The following is a 16,083-nucleotide window of genomic DNA, read 5'->3' as shown; positions in this document are numbered from 1 at the left end:
TACCCCACAGAAAGAACTCCAGAGGTGTAAGATCAGGAGAACGGGCTGATGCGTCCTCCACGTTCTATGAAACGCCCGTCGAACATCCTGTCAAGGGTCAGCCTAGTGTTCATTGCGGAATGTGCAGGTGCACCATCATGCTGATATCACATGCGTCGACGCGCTTCCAGTGGGACAGTTTCGAGCAACGCTGGCAGATCATTCTGTAGAAACGCGATGTATGTTGCAGCTGTTTGGGCCCCTGCAATGAAGTGAGGACCAATGAGGTGGTCGCCAATGACTCCGCACCATACAATTACAGTCCACGGTCGCTGTCGCTCTACCTGTCTGAGCCAGCGAGGATTGTCCACGGATCAGTAATGCATGTTCCGTAGATTCACTGCCCCGTGGTTTGTGAAACCCGCTTCATCGGTAAACAGGTAGAACTGCAACGCATTCTCTGTTAATGCCCATTGACAGAATTGCACTCGATGATTAAAGTCATCACCATGTAATTGCTGATGTAGCGACACATGAAACGGGTGAAAGCGGTGACGATGCTGTATGCGCATGACACTACTTTGACTCAGTCCACCGGCTCTCGCAGTATCCCGTGTTCTCATGTGTGGGTTCATGGCAACAGCAGCTAACACACCAACTGCTCCCGCTTTTCCTGTGACGGGCCTGTTACGGACCCGTTTGCGTCCTACGACCATATCTGTTGCATACAGTTGGCAGTAGATGTTTTGCAATGTGCGGCACGTTGGATGCTCTCTGTCCGGGTACCGATCTGCATACACCCTGCAGGCTTCAGCTGCATTTCGTCGACACTCGCCATAGATTATCATCTCCGCCTTTTCAGAGTTCGAATACACCATGGTCACAGTTCCGACAACACTACACTATCACAGACGTCTGGTAACACGGTGTACTACAGTTGGTCTGCGTGCGGAGACGAATGCAGAAAAACAATAGCAGCAAGCGCTACATGCGGACACTGCGACAGCTAGACCAAACCACAACAGTGCACTACAGCCACACTCGTAAACACGGTCGTCATCGTAAACATGTCCCTGCAGATGCTGCTCGCCGACCGTGGACCGTGTTTGTTACAACACGCAACTGAACGTCGGAGGTTTCAAGCGCCAACTTTAGGTTACAATATCTCCGTATGTAATTAACATTTTACAATGCAACAAACGGCACTGATTACGTATTTCCTTATATGTTCAGATGTGCTAACAATACTAACATGGTTCCATATAAAAAAAAGTAGGTTTGTGTTAAAAAACATACTTCCGTGCATTTTTGTATGGTTTGTATTAAACAATTACACTAGCCCCTCTCCTCACGTTCGGTCTGTGGAATCGGTTCGTCAGTATTTGATGTGGTTTACGAAATATATCCAGCGGTAACGTTAGGTGACTCACCCTATATATATATATATATATATATATATATATATATATATATATATATATATATATATATATATATATATATATATAATGTTGGGATAACGCTGCTCCACCTGTGTTTTTGGCGTTTCTAAAATTGAAGCCACACTTCACAATTATGAGGCAGAAAGTTGTTGGTTTCTGTTATCTGGTATTACCTCCCATGGATGGGAGAACCTTGGAAATTTATTTTTATAATTTTTGCTGGAGTTATTAGTCTCTTTCATATTGATTAATTTTATTAGGCTTGATTAGATATTTAAATCATGAAAGTTTTTTCTTAATTAACACTGTATTTAATTACTGAATTTTATTATTTTGATGAAGTTTTAAATTATTTTGAAAGTCACAAAATTCAACATTTCAATCTTCTCTTTTTTAATCAATGTGACTTGCTTTAATTGAAACAGTTGTGATTTTAATAAATTATGTTGACATTTATGAACGTTACCAATGATGTTCGATCCCTTATGGCCCAGTCCTTCCTTCCAAAAAAGAAAAAAAAAAAACCTCGAGAAATGCGATACAAACTCCTTAATAAAGACGACTTTTGAAGATGATGTGATTAGACTAACTAGGTCATTCTCGCATTGAAAAGAGAGTGAAGTGTAAGAGCGTAAAAATCATTAGACAATGTTAAATTAATAGAGAAGTATTTCAGAAGCATTTGATTTAGTTGAAGATCCGTTAGCAAAATCACATACAGCTGCAGAAGATGCAAGTGTGACGGAAAGATAGCCATGTAGTGCTTCTGTGGAAACATTTCTCACTACTGATACCAATTTGTTAACTGTCTTGACAACAAATATGACTGAAGAAATGTTGAAACAGGTAAGGTGAAATGCTTCCGCTCAAGACATTTGGATATAAGTGCATAGATGCATGACACTTGTTCCCCGTTCTTTCATTTTAAGAAAAATTTCATTGATGATATTGGTATCAATATACCGTACGTAAACTTGAAACTTTGACAATTGATTCGAAGCAACAAGTGAACAACGACGGTACGAATAATTGTAAAATATCTGATTTATTTTTTAATAAACTGATACACGGTCTGTGCTTTTGAGAGGGATTTCTAAAGCAAAGAAAAAGAATATACTTCGCAAGAGGAACTTACGTTAAGTTCGAAAGAACAAAAAAAAATATTCTAAGGATTTCAAGGAGGAGGATAAAATAATTTGCAATTTTGCAAAAAGCAGATTCATATGATCAAAGTGAATAGCAGATGGAAAGCTACCAAAATGATAGACATGCTTTAGTCTGAAGTTAACAATGTTTCAGACAAGAAATTTAGTATGAAGCTGCTTCCTATGACATCTGCCGTGATGTATTCTGACTACAATGAAGCAAAATAGGATATGGGTACCTGAACAATACGTTCCCTATGACAGAAGGAACTTTAAGGTTTTTGAATTGTTACTGTCAACACACATTGTTAGATAGTAGATAGAAGTACTGTTGAAGCGTTTGGTAAAGGAACTATAAATACCGAAACAACAGTAAAGGGAAATTATTAGAAACTAACGATAGACTTACGGTATGTACAAAAACTAATGGAAACGTATCTTCCGTAGTTGCTTTAAAAGACAAGAATATAGCTAGATATGTCGTCTGTGGAAAATGCGCTCTTAAAATTGGTTCAAATGTCCAACTTGAGTGGATTACCCTTTCGCTTCAGAGACTTATTCAAAGTGACTACGAGAAGTGTTAAATGTCAATTTTCTGTTGTAGGAAATGCACTCAATCAACAACAATTACAGCAGTTGCATCATGAAAGATTTGAACATCAGAGTAAACATCAGTTGATAGAAAATATCTGCAAGGAGATGAATGTCAACTGGACCTGCACTTTGACTTATGTGAAGATTTTGTTTATGGTAAACGTCATCGACTTCCCTTTGGAATAAGACAAAAAAGCTACCATGCTGGGAGAGCGTCATACAGATACTCGTAGCCTATTTCAAAGCTCTGTGTCTGGATATAGTTTTTTGTGTTTTTGAAATTTTTGTTTCGTAGGAGCAGTATCTGATTTTGTTCGTAAACCGAGGTAATTTATAGCTCAAGCAAAGATTGTTGTTTTAGGTGTTATGATTCTTTTCAGTGATAGTGGTGGACAGTCAGACAACAACGTGGTTAGAGAGGTTCTACACAAAGAGGGCATAATTCACCGTCTGACATTTTTGTGTACTGCACAGCAAAATGGCTGCTGTTTGAGTGAGAATCGTACCGTTTTGGAAACAGACTGAGCAGTGATGAATGTTCACAGTGATATTCCAGGGTGTTTTATTCGGCCGAAATGATACGTCCAGCAGCTTACATTTCACATCGAATACGATCTTCCATCGTTTCTGGATTATCTTCATATGAATTGTGGTATTGAGAGAAACCTGAGACAAAGCCTTTGCATATAGTAAGATCTGTTTGCATGCTAGTGTTCCCAAGGAAAGGAGAAAGAAGATGGACCAGAAAGCCGTAAAAGTAATTTTTCTTGGTTGTGATGACATGAAAGGTTATCTTATTTGGTCAACAGATGACAAGAAGTTAATCCCATACGAAATTTCATTTTTGAAGAAAATACTTTACTTTAGCAGGTAGACGAGCTTGTTACAGTAGCTATGAATAATCCTGCTGAAGAATTCCAAGACTCGATAATTCTCAAAAAGCTATTTAAACTGAAGACAACGACATGAGGAAATAAATGCTATGAGAAAATAAATGGGAGAATATAGTTACGTGATTGATGAAATCTCCCATAAGATGTGAAGGTTATGTAGTTTCTACTTTACAGATTGTGAAGAGCCACATATATTTCAAGTAGCTATGATGTAAGATCAATAAGACAAGTAAAAGAGAGCAATGGATCAAGAAATAAAAACATTGCAGGACAAGTAGACTTGGGTTTTTCAGCTACTTCCTTTAGGAAAAAGACCCGACAAGCCGTTGGAAGCCCCTGCAGAAATACTGAGCCTTGCTGGCTGTATAGACGTTCATGACTGCGAAAGTGTTGCCGGTACAGTATGTTGTGCACGAACTGACCTCTCGATTATGGCACATAAATGTTCGATCGGATTCATTTCGGGCGATCTGGGTGGCCAAATCATTTGCTCGAACGGTCCAGAATTATCTTGAAACCAGTCGTGAACAATTGTGGCCCAGTGACATGTCGCATTGTCATCCATAAACATTACATCGTTGTTTGGGAACGTGAAGTCCATGAATGGCTGCAAATAGTCTCCAAGTAGCCGAACATCATCATTTCCAGTCAATTATCGGGTCAGTTGGACCAAAGGACCCAGTCCATTCCATATAAACACAACCCACACTACTACGGATCCACCACCAGCTTGCACAGTGCCTCTATGACAACTCGGCTCCATGGTTTCGTGGGGTCTGCGCCAAACTCACGTCGGTCGTCTGCTGCCATAGAACATTAACGCCAGATTTTGCCGCACTGTTCTAACGGATACGTTCGTCGAACGTCCCAGATTAATTTTTGCGGCTGTTTTACACAGTGCTGCTTGGCTCTTAGCATTGACAACTCTACGCAAAAGCCGCTGCTCTCTGTCGTTAAGTAAAGGCCGTCGACCACTTTGTTGTCTGTGATGAGAGGTAATGCCATAAATCTGGTTATTCTGCACACACTGGACGCTGTGGATCTCGGAATATTAAATTACATACCGATTTCCGAAATGGAATGTCCCATGCGTCTAGATCTATCTACGAGGTGCATTCAAGTTCTAAGGCCTCCGATTTTTTTTCTAATTAACTACTCACCAGAAATCGATGAAACTGGTGTTACTTCTCGACGTAATCGCCCTGCAGACGTAAACATTTTTCACAACGCTGACGCCATGATTCCATGGCAGCGGCGAAGGCTTCTTTAGGAGTCTGTTTTAACCACTGGAAAATCGCTGAGGCAATAGCAGCACGGCTGGTGAATGTGCGGCCACGGAGAGTGTCTTTCATTGTTGGAAAAACACCAAAAGTCACTAGGAGCCAGGTCAGGTGAGTAGGGAGCATGAGGAATCACTTCAAAGTTGTTATCACGAAGAAACTGTTGCGTAAAGTTAGCTCGATGTGCGGGTGCGTTGTCTTGGTGAAACAGCACACGCACAGCCCTTCCCGGACGTTTTTGTTGCAGTGCAGGAAGGAATTTGTTCTTCATAACATTTTCGTAGGATGCACCTGTTACCGTAGTGCACTTTGGAACGCAATGGGTAAGGATTACGCCCTCGCTGTCCCAGAACATGGATACCATCATTTTTTCAGCACTGGCGGTTACCCGAAATTTTTTTGGTGGTGGTGAATCTGTGTGCTTCCATTGAGCTGACTGGCGCTTTGTTTCTGGATTGAAAAATGGCATCCACGTCTCATCCATTGTCACAACCGATGAAAAGAAAGTCCCATTCATGCTGTCGTTGCACGTCAACATTGCTCACACGGTCAGCCATTTGGTCGTCCGTCAGCATTCGTGGCACCCACCTGGATGACACTTTTCGCATTTTCAGGTCGTCATGCAGGATCGTGTGCACAGAACCCACAGAAATGCCAACTCTGGAGGCGATCTGTTCAACAGTCATTCGGCGATCCCCCAAAACAATTCTCTCCACTTTCTCGATCATGTCGTCAGACCGGTTTGTGCGAGCCCGAGGTTGTTTCGGTTTGTTGTCACACGATGTTCTGCCTTCATTAAACTGTCGCACCGACGAACGCACTTCCGACACATCCATAACTCCATCACCACATGTCTCCTTCAACTGTCGATGAATTTCAATTGGTTTCACTCCACGCAAATTCAGAAAACGAGTGATTGCACGCTGTTCAAGTAAGGAAAACGTCGCCATTTTAAGTATTTAAAACAGTTCTCATTCTCGCCGCTGGCGGTAAAATTCCATCTGCCGTACGGTGCTGCCATCTCTGGGGTGTATTGACAATTAATGCGGCCTCATTTTAAAACAATGCGCATGTTTCTATCTCTTTCCACTCCGGAGAAAAAAAAAATCGGAGGCCTTAGAACTTGAATGCACCTCGTACAATTCCGCGTTCAAAGTATGTTAATTCCCGTCGCGTGGTCATAATCACGTCGGAAACCTCGCCACATGAATCGTCTGAGTACAAATTACGATACCTGCCCCTTTATATCTTGTGTACGGGATACTATCGCGATGTGTATATACGCATATCGCTATCCCATGACTTTTATGCCGGCCGGAGTGGCCGAGCAGTTCTAGGGTCTACAGTCTGGAACCGCGCGACCGCTACGGTCGCAGGTTTGAATCCTGCCTCGGGCATGGATGTGTGTGATGTCCTTAGGTTAGTTAGCTTTAAGTAGGTCTAAGTTCTAGGGGACTGATGACCTCAGAAGTTAAGTCCTATAGTGCTCAGAGCCATTTGAACCATGACTTTTATCATCTCATTGTATATCAGTAGTGGGTACAGAGAAACAACTGGCAGACATCTGGACTAAACTGTTCCTGACAGCTAATATTTCACTTGTTACTCAAGAGTCTGAACGCCGACAAGAGTATATTGGTACTGCCTGCCGATAAAGGAAAATCGATCGTCATAATGAAAACCTAAGCTCATGAGCAGAAGAACCGCGACATATTAGATCCAACGACTTACAGAAAACTAAGCGCAGATCCGACGCATCGGATCATACGAAATACGAATCGGTTAATCAAGGCGTCTTTCCTCTCGGCGGAGATGCAGAGGAACCTGCGTTACATAGAAGCCCCATCACCTTCGCTGTATAGATTACCAAAGATCAATAGGAATAATGTTCCATTAAGACCTATTGTTAGCCCCCCTGGCACACCGACGTATAAACTGGCGAAGCACTTGGCCTCTCTGCTCCAGCTGCAAATGGGGAAGACTGACACATACTAAAGGACTCAGGATATTACTTTCAGATACTGAAGAAACTAAAACTTGGACCACACGACATCCTGATAAGCTCTGATATTGTTTCTTCGTTTATGAAAGAGCCACTCAATGACTCTATGGAGAACTTCGGTTCCATTTTCGCGCAAGACATCACCAAGTTCTCATGAATATCTCACCACGATGTGAGCGTGTGGGTGCTATGCTGTCATTCTGCGCAACGGATTAATCTGAGATGTACCCTTTACCCTGTGTCTCCTGCAAGATGCAATTTCCACCCCCACACTACTACATAAGTCAGACAGACGCTTATAACGTTCTAAAGAGAAATGCCTGAGAAACTTTCAGCAATAAATATCTTCTCGAGTCGTCCGCTGTAAGTAAATGACACAAAAATTCACAAAATTTCTTATGTAACTAGTGAGATACTTGGGTAATGGAGTAGTGCTAGTTAGTGTAAGTAAACATGAAACTAACGAAAATTATTTATTTTGCAAAAATTCTGAGAAACCACAATGACACTTTTAGTTATGAACTCAACAAGTTATTTCCGGGTTCTTTTCGGAATGTGAAGTTACCTCTCGAGGATAGGATTCGCTAATGAAATTTCTATATAAAGTTTAAGATGGTTATTTACTTGGCAGAATGGCTGAGAGCCGCGCCTACTCAACTTGAATAATTATCCGTTAGAATGTTGCTAGGTACGGTCGAGGCTGTCGTGTGTGAAATGCAGTGAAGTGTACTGTTGTGGAGGAAATATGAGGCTCGCAAGAGCTGTAGCGCACAATACGGTAAGCTGCGATGACTGCTGTCTGCGCCGCTCGCTGCTGACACATAACTCCCGTCCTATCTGGATTGACTTCGCCAATCAAACTCTCCCTATGCCTTGAAGTCAAGGACTCCTATTCGCCCCTAGTCCAACTATTGGCGTGGTACACCGGTCAGATAACCAGTCCACCGCGATGCCACTCAATTCGCTCGCAGGCGTTTAACTATAACTCTGTCCGCTCACGCCGCACAACAAGTGTGGCGGCCAACACAGTGAACAATGCTTAATCGCAAGCACTCAATATAGAGTCGCACTTCGATTCGCTCTTGACAGAGGTGCTCTCCCAGTGATGTTCTGAGGAGAGACTTGTTCCTCGCTCTTTGAGTACACGTACGAGGGCACATACTCTCATTATGTGTTCTCACTCCAAGAGCGACAGCGAAACGGCCCCTCTCCACACCAGACGTGAAGGAGTATATCTTTCGGTCTCTTCCATCACTTCTTAAGCTCAAGGCGCCAGGAATATCGTCTGCCAATCAGCATTGCTCTTCTAAAACGGGAGAATGACGTTTCGTTTAAGGCGACCAATCCAGAAATCTGTAGCACCGGCGTTTGGCGTTTGCGGTCTCCCTGTGAAAACCTCTGAAACTCCATGCTATGTTTGCAAACAATGCGTAGGCTGGGCGCTTCCACACAATGTAGCGGAATTTGCTTTTAAGCCAAACACGGGGTCGTTCTCCCTTTCACTCGGACAAATGCTGTCTGCTCTACGGGCAGTCGCCAGCCGTCGTAGATAGGTTGACTCGTACTCTGAAGAGTCCGGCCCCACGGCGTGCGGTTTGCCTCTCCTGAACTAAAAGCCCCTGCGACCATCGTGTCTTGACTGTGTGTGGTTACGTCAGCCTCGAGTATTTCAATCTCGGTGCGCACTTACGATTTACTAGTTATTTGCATATCGTTTACATGAATTCATACAACATTGACTTTATCTTATCGAGTTTGGGTTCGAATGAAACGTCTTGATGTGCGGAATATGATTGTGAGGGCGTAATATGTAAGCAATGAAGGTCAGGAGACCACGACGTCTTACAACGAGCTATTTGACATGGTATGGCAGCTTCTATGAACTGCTGGAAGGCGTCGCCACGAGTAGTCCTCTTAGTCCACTGGCGGCCAACATCTTCGTGGAACATTTTGAAGCACAAGCACTGGACTTGGCACCTTGTAAACCTACGGTGTGGTACAGGTACGTCTACGATACCTTCTTTGTGTAGAGCCATGGTGAGGAACAGCTCTGTGACTTCCTAAGACATTGGAATAGCCTCCATGCCAATACAATATTTACAGTGGAACTAGAAATGGAATAACAGCTACCCTTTCTCGATATGCTGGTCACAAGGGATGGTGAAAACCTGGGACACAGTGTATATCGAAAACCGACACTCACGGACATATACCTGCATAGTCTATCAAATAACCACCCGAGTCAGAGAAAGAGACATGATTAATACGCTCGTAACGCGAGCAAGACAAATACGAGAGCTGCAGCACCTCAGACAAGAGATGCAAAACCTGAAAAGCGTTCTGTGGAGCAATGGGTACTCCACCAGCTATATAATAAGTGTAACAAAGGTCATACATTCGCAGAGTGACGGACAGAATCAGCCTCGTAATACGCAGACATGGCGTAAAGACTATCTACAAACCGTCAAAGAAGATCAGAGAGAATCCCAGTTCGGAAAACGTGAAAAGGTATCCACTTCCAATGTCGGGAATGTACGCGCATATCTTGTACACGCGGAAAAGTTTGTACTGGAATGACTGGACGATCAATCAACACCAGTATCACTGAACATAAGCGGCGTTGCAGATTGTGGCAGGTGGAGAAATCTGCTGTGGCAGAGCACGCGCCGTGTGAGACGGACCACGTAGTAAATAAAATAAATGTCGTGTGACTAGGGCCTCCCGCCGAGTACAACTTTCGCCGGGTGCAAGTCTTTCGATTGGACGCCAGTACGGCGACTTGCGCGTCGATAGGGATGAAATGATGATGATTAGCACAGCACAACACCCAGTCCCTGAGCGGAGAAAATCTCCGACCCAGCTGGGAATCGAACCCGGGCCCTTAGAATTGACATTCTGTCGCGCTGACCACTCAGCTACCGGGGGCGAACGGACCACCTAGTAAAATTCGCCGACACGGGAGGTCTGGCGGTAGCGAAATGTTCAAATGTGTGTGAAATCTTATGGACCTTAACTGCTAAGGTCATCAGACCCTAAGTTTACACACTACGCAACCTGGATTATCCTAAGGACAATCACACACACCCATGCCCGAGGGAGGACTCTAACGTCCTCCGAGACCATGACTGCAGCGCCTAGACAGCTCGGCTAATCCCGCGCGGCGGCTGTAGCGAAGAGCTATGACACCCGGTTGTCCAGAGAAGCTACAGAAATACACAAACATGAGAATAGCTTCAACAAGAAAGAAGAAAACCTCAAGATGAACGGATCTTGGATTCCCGTGCTGCAGCGAACGACCTTTGCTCGTAGCAAGAGGAGAGCCGCACAGGGAATGATCATGGAAAAGCCCTTGGACGTTGGCGCGTCAGGCAAATACACCTGCGGCCGCGAGCTCGACTCCAGGCTACCACCGGGAATGCAGAGTGAAGTTTTGACAATGCCAACCACTCGTACTGGCGAAACGTCAGAAAATTATCAAACCAATGTCGGCCGAAGAATCCGAGATTGAAGCCAACAGACAGTTTTTCAGTATGGGAATTACTGCATGCAGAAGACTGGAAGACACTTCTTTTATTTAATAACCCGACTACAATTACAAACTCTGTAGACGGATGGGTCACATGGTTTGCACAAAGAGGGATGGAGAATACTTTGCCAGTGTCACGAATGAGTGATTTGCCTGCCAACAGGCTCCAGCCGTTGCTTACCCTGTTAAATGACAACGTTGGGGTGAGCGCAAAGTTGGGCCACTGTTTCTGCATCTAACTCTACCTAGACTAATTCAAGGGAACATTTGTTGAAGGTGACTTCTAACAGCCGTCAAGTAATGTATGAAATGGATGTTTGACCATCAGCTCCTTTTTTATTTAAAACCCAAATATCGACCGGTTTCAGTCACAGACCAACTTCACGGCTAAGGGTTAAAACAGTTTAGGCCACAACATCTCATCTATCGTGGCCATGTATCATATATATAGCATGGTGATGATGTGGCGCAGACGAATAGCGAAATTCTGCATGAACCGCTGAATTTTGGGAATACCGATGCTGTTGATGACCTCCTGAATGGCTGTTTTCAGCTCAGCAGTGGTTTTGGGGATATTGCTGTATTGCAGTCGAATTTCCGGGAGAGAATATGTTGTGGATAGATGCACTCCACTCAACCACATATGGATTGCAACTGGCTCGTTCTGGCTTTTCTCCACTTTTCGCTTCTTTATTGTAGGCTGTTTTCAGGTGTGTGCACTCTTCAGAACTCTCGAACTTGGATGTGTCAAATTATCCCCAACGTATGTTGCCAGATTCACAGTGTCTGCTTCTACACGCGAGCTAAAACAAAGCTCACAGGCAGCGCCATTCTCAGTTGGTTAGTCACTAAGGGTATCGTGTAAGAATGGTGCATTGACAATTGGTAAGGATTTGTCTAATGCGCAACTGTTTAAACTAGATGCTAGCTGTGTTAAACTTACTCAAAATTTTTGTTCACGGAGCTGGCTCAAAAATGTTCAAATGTGTGTGAAATCTTATGGGACTTAACTGCTAAGGTAATCAGTCCTTAAGCTTACACACTACTTAACCTCAATCATCCTAAGGACAAACACACACACACCCATGCACGAGGAAGGACTCGAATCTCCACCGGGACCAGCCGCACAGTCCATGACTGCAGCGCCCTAGACCGCACGGTTAATCCCGCGCGGCGCGGAGCTGGTGAGATGTGATAATAAAACCGTTACAATCCTCTATTTTAAGCTAGAATTTTGATGTTTCCAATTAATTGTGTGTTATATGTGATTGTCTCGGGGTTTTGGAAGTTTATGTGATGCTGCATGTGCTAGTTACTTCATGAAGCGTTGTTTTAGACTTGTTCATTGCCATTTTCTTGTAATTTTTGTCACTGAGGTGGAAGTGCCATCTTCAAATATTATGGATCTTGAATGAACAGCTAGAAGAAATTTAATTGGCACACAAATGAGACCATGATAGCTGACACCTTGGACAAATCTATTCTCCGGATGAGCGTCGTATCCGTTGTGTGCAATATTTAAGTCCGTGGTTAACAAGGGCCACATGTAACTGGCTACCTGTAAGCTGCGAAGCAATGTTCATTTCCAGTTACTTATTTATGGATATCGCTGTGGCTTGCAGTTATTTGATTTCGTATCTCAGAATTATTATGGAAATGGAAGAGGATGTAGATGAAGCTGAAAGGGGAGATATGATAGTGCGTGAAGAGTTTGACAGAGCACTGAAAGACCTGAGTCGATACAAGGCCTCGGCAGTAGATAACATTCCATTAGAACTACTGACGGCCTGGGAGAGCCAGTCCTGACAAAACTCTTCCGTCTGGTGAGCAAGATGTATGAGACAGGCGAAATACCCTCAGACATCAAGAAGAATATAATAATTCCAATCCCAAGGAAAGCAGGTGTTGACAGATGTGAAAATTACCGAACTATCAGTTTAATAAGTCACGGCAGCAAAATACTAACGAGAATTCTTTACAGACGAATGGAAAAACTAGTAGAAGACGACCTCGGGGAAGAACAGATTGGATTCCGTAGAAATATTGGAACACGTGAGGCAATACTGACCCTACGATTTATCTTAGAAGAAAGATTAAGGAAAGGCAAACCTACATTTCTAGCATTTGTAGACTTAGAGAAAGCTTTTGACAATGTTGACTGAAATACTCTCTTTCCAATTCTGAAGGTGGAAGGGGTAAAATACAGGGAGCGAAAGGCTATTTACAAATTGTACAGAAAGCAGATGGCAGTTATAAGAGTCGAGGGGCATGAAAGGGAAGCAGTGGTTGGGAAGGGAGTGAGACAGGGTTGTAGCCTATCCCCGATGTTATTCAATCTGTATATTGAGCAAGAAATGAAGGAAATGGAAGAGGATGTAGATGAAGCTGAAAGGGGAGATATGATAGTGCGTGAAGAGTTTGACAGAGCACTGAAAGACCTGAGTCGATACAAGGCCTCGGCAGTAGATAACATTCCATTAGAACTACTGACGGCCTGGGAGAGCCAGTCCTGACAAAACTCTTCCGTCTGGTGAGCAAGATGTATGAGACAGGCGAAATACCCTCAGACATCAAGAAGAATATAATAATTCCAATCCCAAGGAAAGCAGGTGTTGACAGATGTGAAAATTAGCGAACTATCAGTTTAATAAGTCACGGCAGCAAAATACTAACGAGAATTCTTTACAGACGAATGGAAAAACTAGTAGAAGACGACCTCGGGGAAGAACAGATTGGATTCCGTAGAAATATTGGAACACGTGAGGCAATACTGACCCTACGATTTATCTTAGAAGAAAGATTAAGGAAAGGCAAACCTACATTTCTAGCATTTGTAGACTTAGAGAAAGCTTTTGACAATGTTGACTGAAATACTCTCTTTCCAATTCTGAAGGTGGAAGGGGTAAAATACAGGGAGCGAAAGGCTATTTACAAATTGTACAGAAAGCAGATGGCAGTTATAAGAGTCGAGGGGCATGAAAGGGAAGCAGTGGTTGGGAAGGGAGTGAGACAGGGTTGTAGCCTATCCCCGATGTTATTCAATCTGTATATTGAGCAAGAAATGAAGGAAATGGAAGAGGATGTAGATGAAGCTGAAAGGGGAGATATGATAGTGCGTGAAGAGTTTGACAGAGCACTGAAAGACCTGAGTCGATACAAGGCCTCGGCAGTAGATAACATTCCATTAGAACTACTGACGGCCTGGGAGAGCCAGTCCTGACAAAACTCTTCCGTCTGGTGAGCAAGATGTATGAGACAGGCGAAATACCCTCAGACATCAAGAAGAATATAATAATTCCAATCCCAAGGAAAGCAGGTGTTGACAGATGTGAAAATTACCGAACTATCAGTTTAATAAGTCACGGCAGCAAAATACTAACGAGAATTCTTTACAGACGAATGGAAAAACTAGTAGAAGACGACCTCGGGGAAGAACAGATTGGATTCCGTAGAAATATTGGAACACGTGAGGCAATACTGACCCTACGATTTATCTTAGAAGAAAGATTAAGGAAAGGCAAACCTACATTTCTAGCATTTGTAGACTTAGAGAAAGCTTTTGACAATGTTGACTGAAATACTCTCTTTCCAATTCTGAAGGCTGAAGGGGTAAAATACAGGGAGCGAAAGGCTATTTACAAATTGTACAGAAAGTAGATGGCAGTTATAAGAGTCGAGGGGCATGAAAGGGAAGCAGTGGTTGGGAAGGGAGTGAGACAGGGTTGTAGCCTATCCCCGATGTTATTCAATCTGTATATTGAGCAAGAAATGAAGGAAATGGAAGAGGATGTAGATGAAGCTGAAAGGGGAGATATGATAGTGCGTGAAGAGTTTGACAGAGCACTGAAAGACCTGAGTCGAAACAAGGCCTCGGCAGTAGATAACATTCCATTAGAACTACTGACGGCCTGGGAGAGCCAGTCCTGACAAAACTCTTCCGTCTGGTGAGCAAGATGTATGAGACAGGCGAAATACCCTCAGACATCAAGAAGAATATAATAATTCCAATCCCAAGGAAAGCAGGTGTTGACAGATGTGAAAATTAGCGAACTATCAGTTTAATAAGTCACGGCAGCAAAATACTAACGAGAATTCTTTACAGACGAATGGAAAAACTAGTAGAAGACGACCTCGGGGAAGAACAGATTGGATTCCGTAGAAATATTGGAACACGTGAGGCAATACTGACCCTACGATTTATCTTAGAAGAAAGATTAAGGAAAGGCAAACCTACATTTCTAGCATTTGTAGACTTAGAGAAAGCTTTTGACAATGTTGACTGAAATACTCTCTTTCCAATTCTGAAGGTGGAAGGGGTAAAATACAGGGAGCGAAAGGCTATTTACAAATTGTACAGAAAGCAGATGGCAGTTATAAGAGTCGAGGGGCATGAAAGGGAAGCAGTGGTTGGGAAGGGAGTGAGACAGGGTTGTAGCCTATCCCCGATGTTATTCAATCTGTATATTGAGCAAGAAATGAAGGAAACAAAAGAAAAATTCGGAGTAGGTATTAAGATCCATGGAGAAGAAATAAAAAACTTTGAGATTCACCGATGACATTGTAATTCTGTCAGAGACAGCAAAGGACTTGGAAGAGCAGTTGAACGGAATGGACAGTGTGTTGAAAGGAGGATATAAGATGAACATCAACAGAAGCAAAACGAGGATAATGGAATGTAGTCGAAATGAGTCGGGTGATGCTGAGGGAATTAGATTAGGAAATGAGACACTTAAAGTAGTAAAGGAGTTTTGCTATTTGGGGAGCAAAATAACTGATGACGGTCGAAGTAGAGAGGATATAAAATGTAGACTGGCAATTGCAAGGAAAGCGTTTCTGAGGAAGAGAAATTTGTTAACGTCAAGTATAGATTTAAGTGTCAGGAAGTCTTTTCTGAAAGTATTTGTATGGAGTGTAGCCATGTATGGAAGTGAAACATGGACGATAACTAGTTTAGACAAGAAGAGAATAGAAGCTTTTGAAATGTGGTGCTACAGAAGAATGCTGAAGATTAGATGGGTAGATCACATAACTAATGAGGAGGTATTGAATAGGATTGGGGAGAAGAGGAGTTTGTGGCACAACTTGACTATAAGAAGGGATCGATTGGTAGGACATGTTCTGAGGCATCAAGGGATCACCAATTTAGTATTGGAGGGCAGCGTGGAGGGTAAAAATCGTAGAGGGAGACCAAGAGATGATTACACCAAGCAGATTCAGAAGGA

General features: G+C 43.1%; 1 protein-coding gene across 1 annotated transcript in view; it reads right to left on the bottom strand.

Moving 5' to 3' along the window:
- Positions 1-16,083, bottom strand: part of LOC124596088 — a 147,553-nt gene that overhangs the window by 65,807 nt on the left and 65,663 nt on the right. The gene's annotated exons all lie outside the window — the stretch shown is intronic.

This window comes from Schistocerca americana, chromosome 2 (genome assembly GCF_021461395.2).
Source record: "Schistocerca americana isolate TAMUIC-IGC-003095 chromosome 2, iqSchAmer2.1, whole genome shotgun sequence".
Taxonomy (NCBI): Eukaryota; Metazoa; Arthropoda; class Insecta; order Orthoptera; family Acrididae; genus Schistocerca; species Schistocerca americana.
Note: the sequence above shows the minus strand (reverse complement) of the source record. Positions and strands in the feature narration are given on the sequence as shown.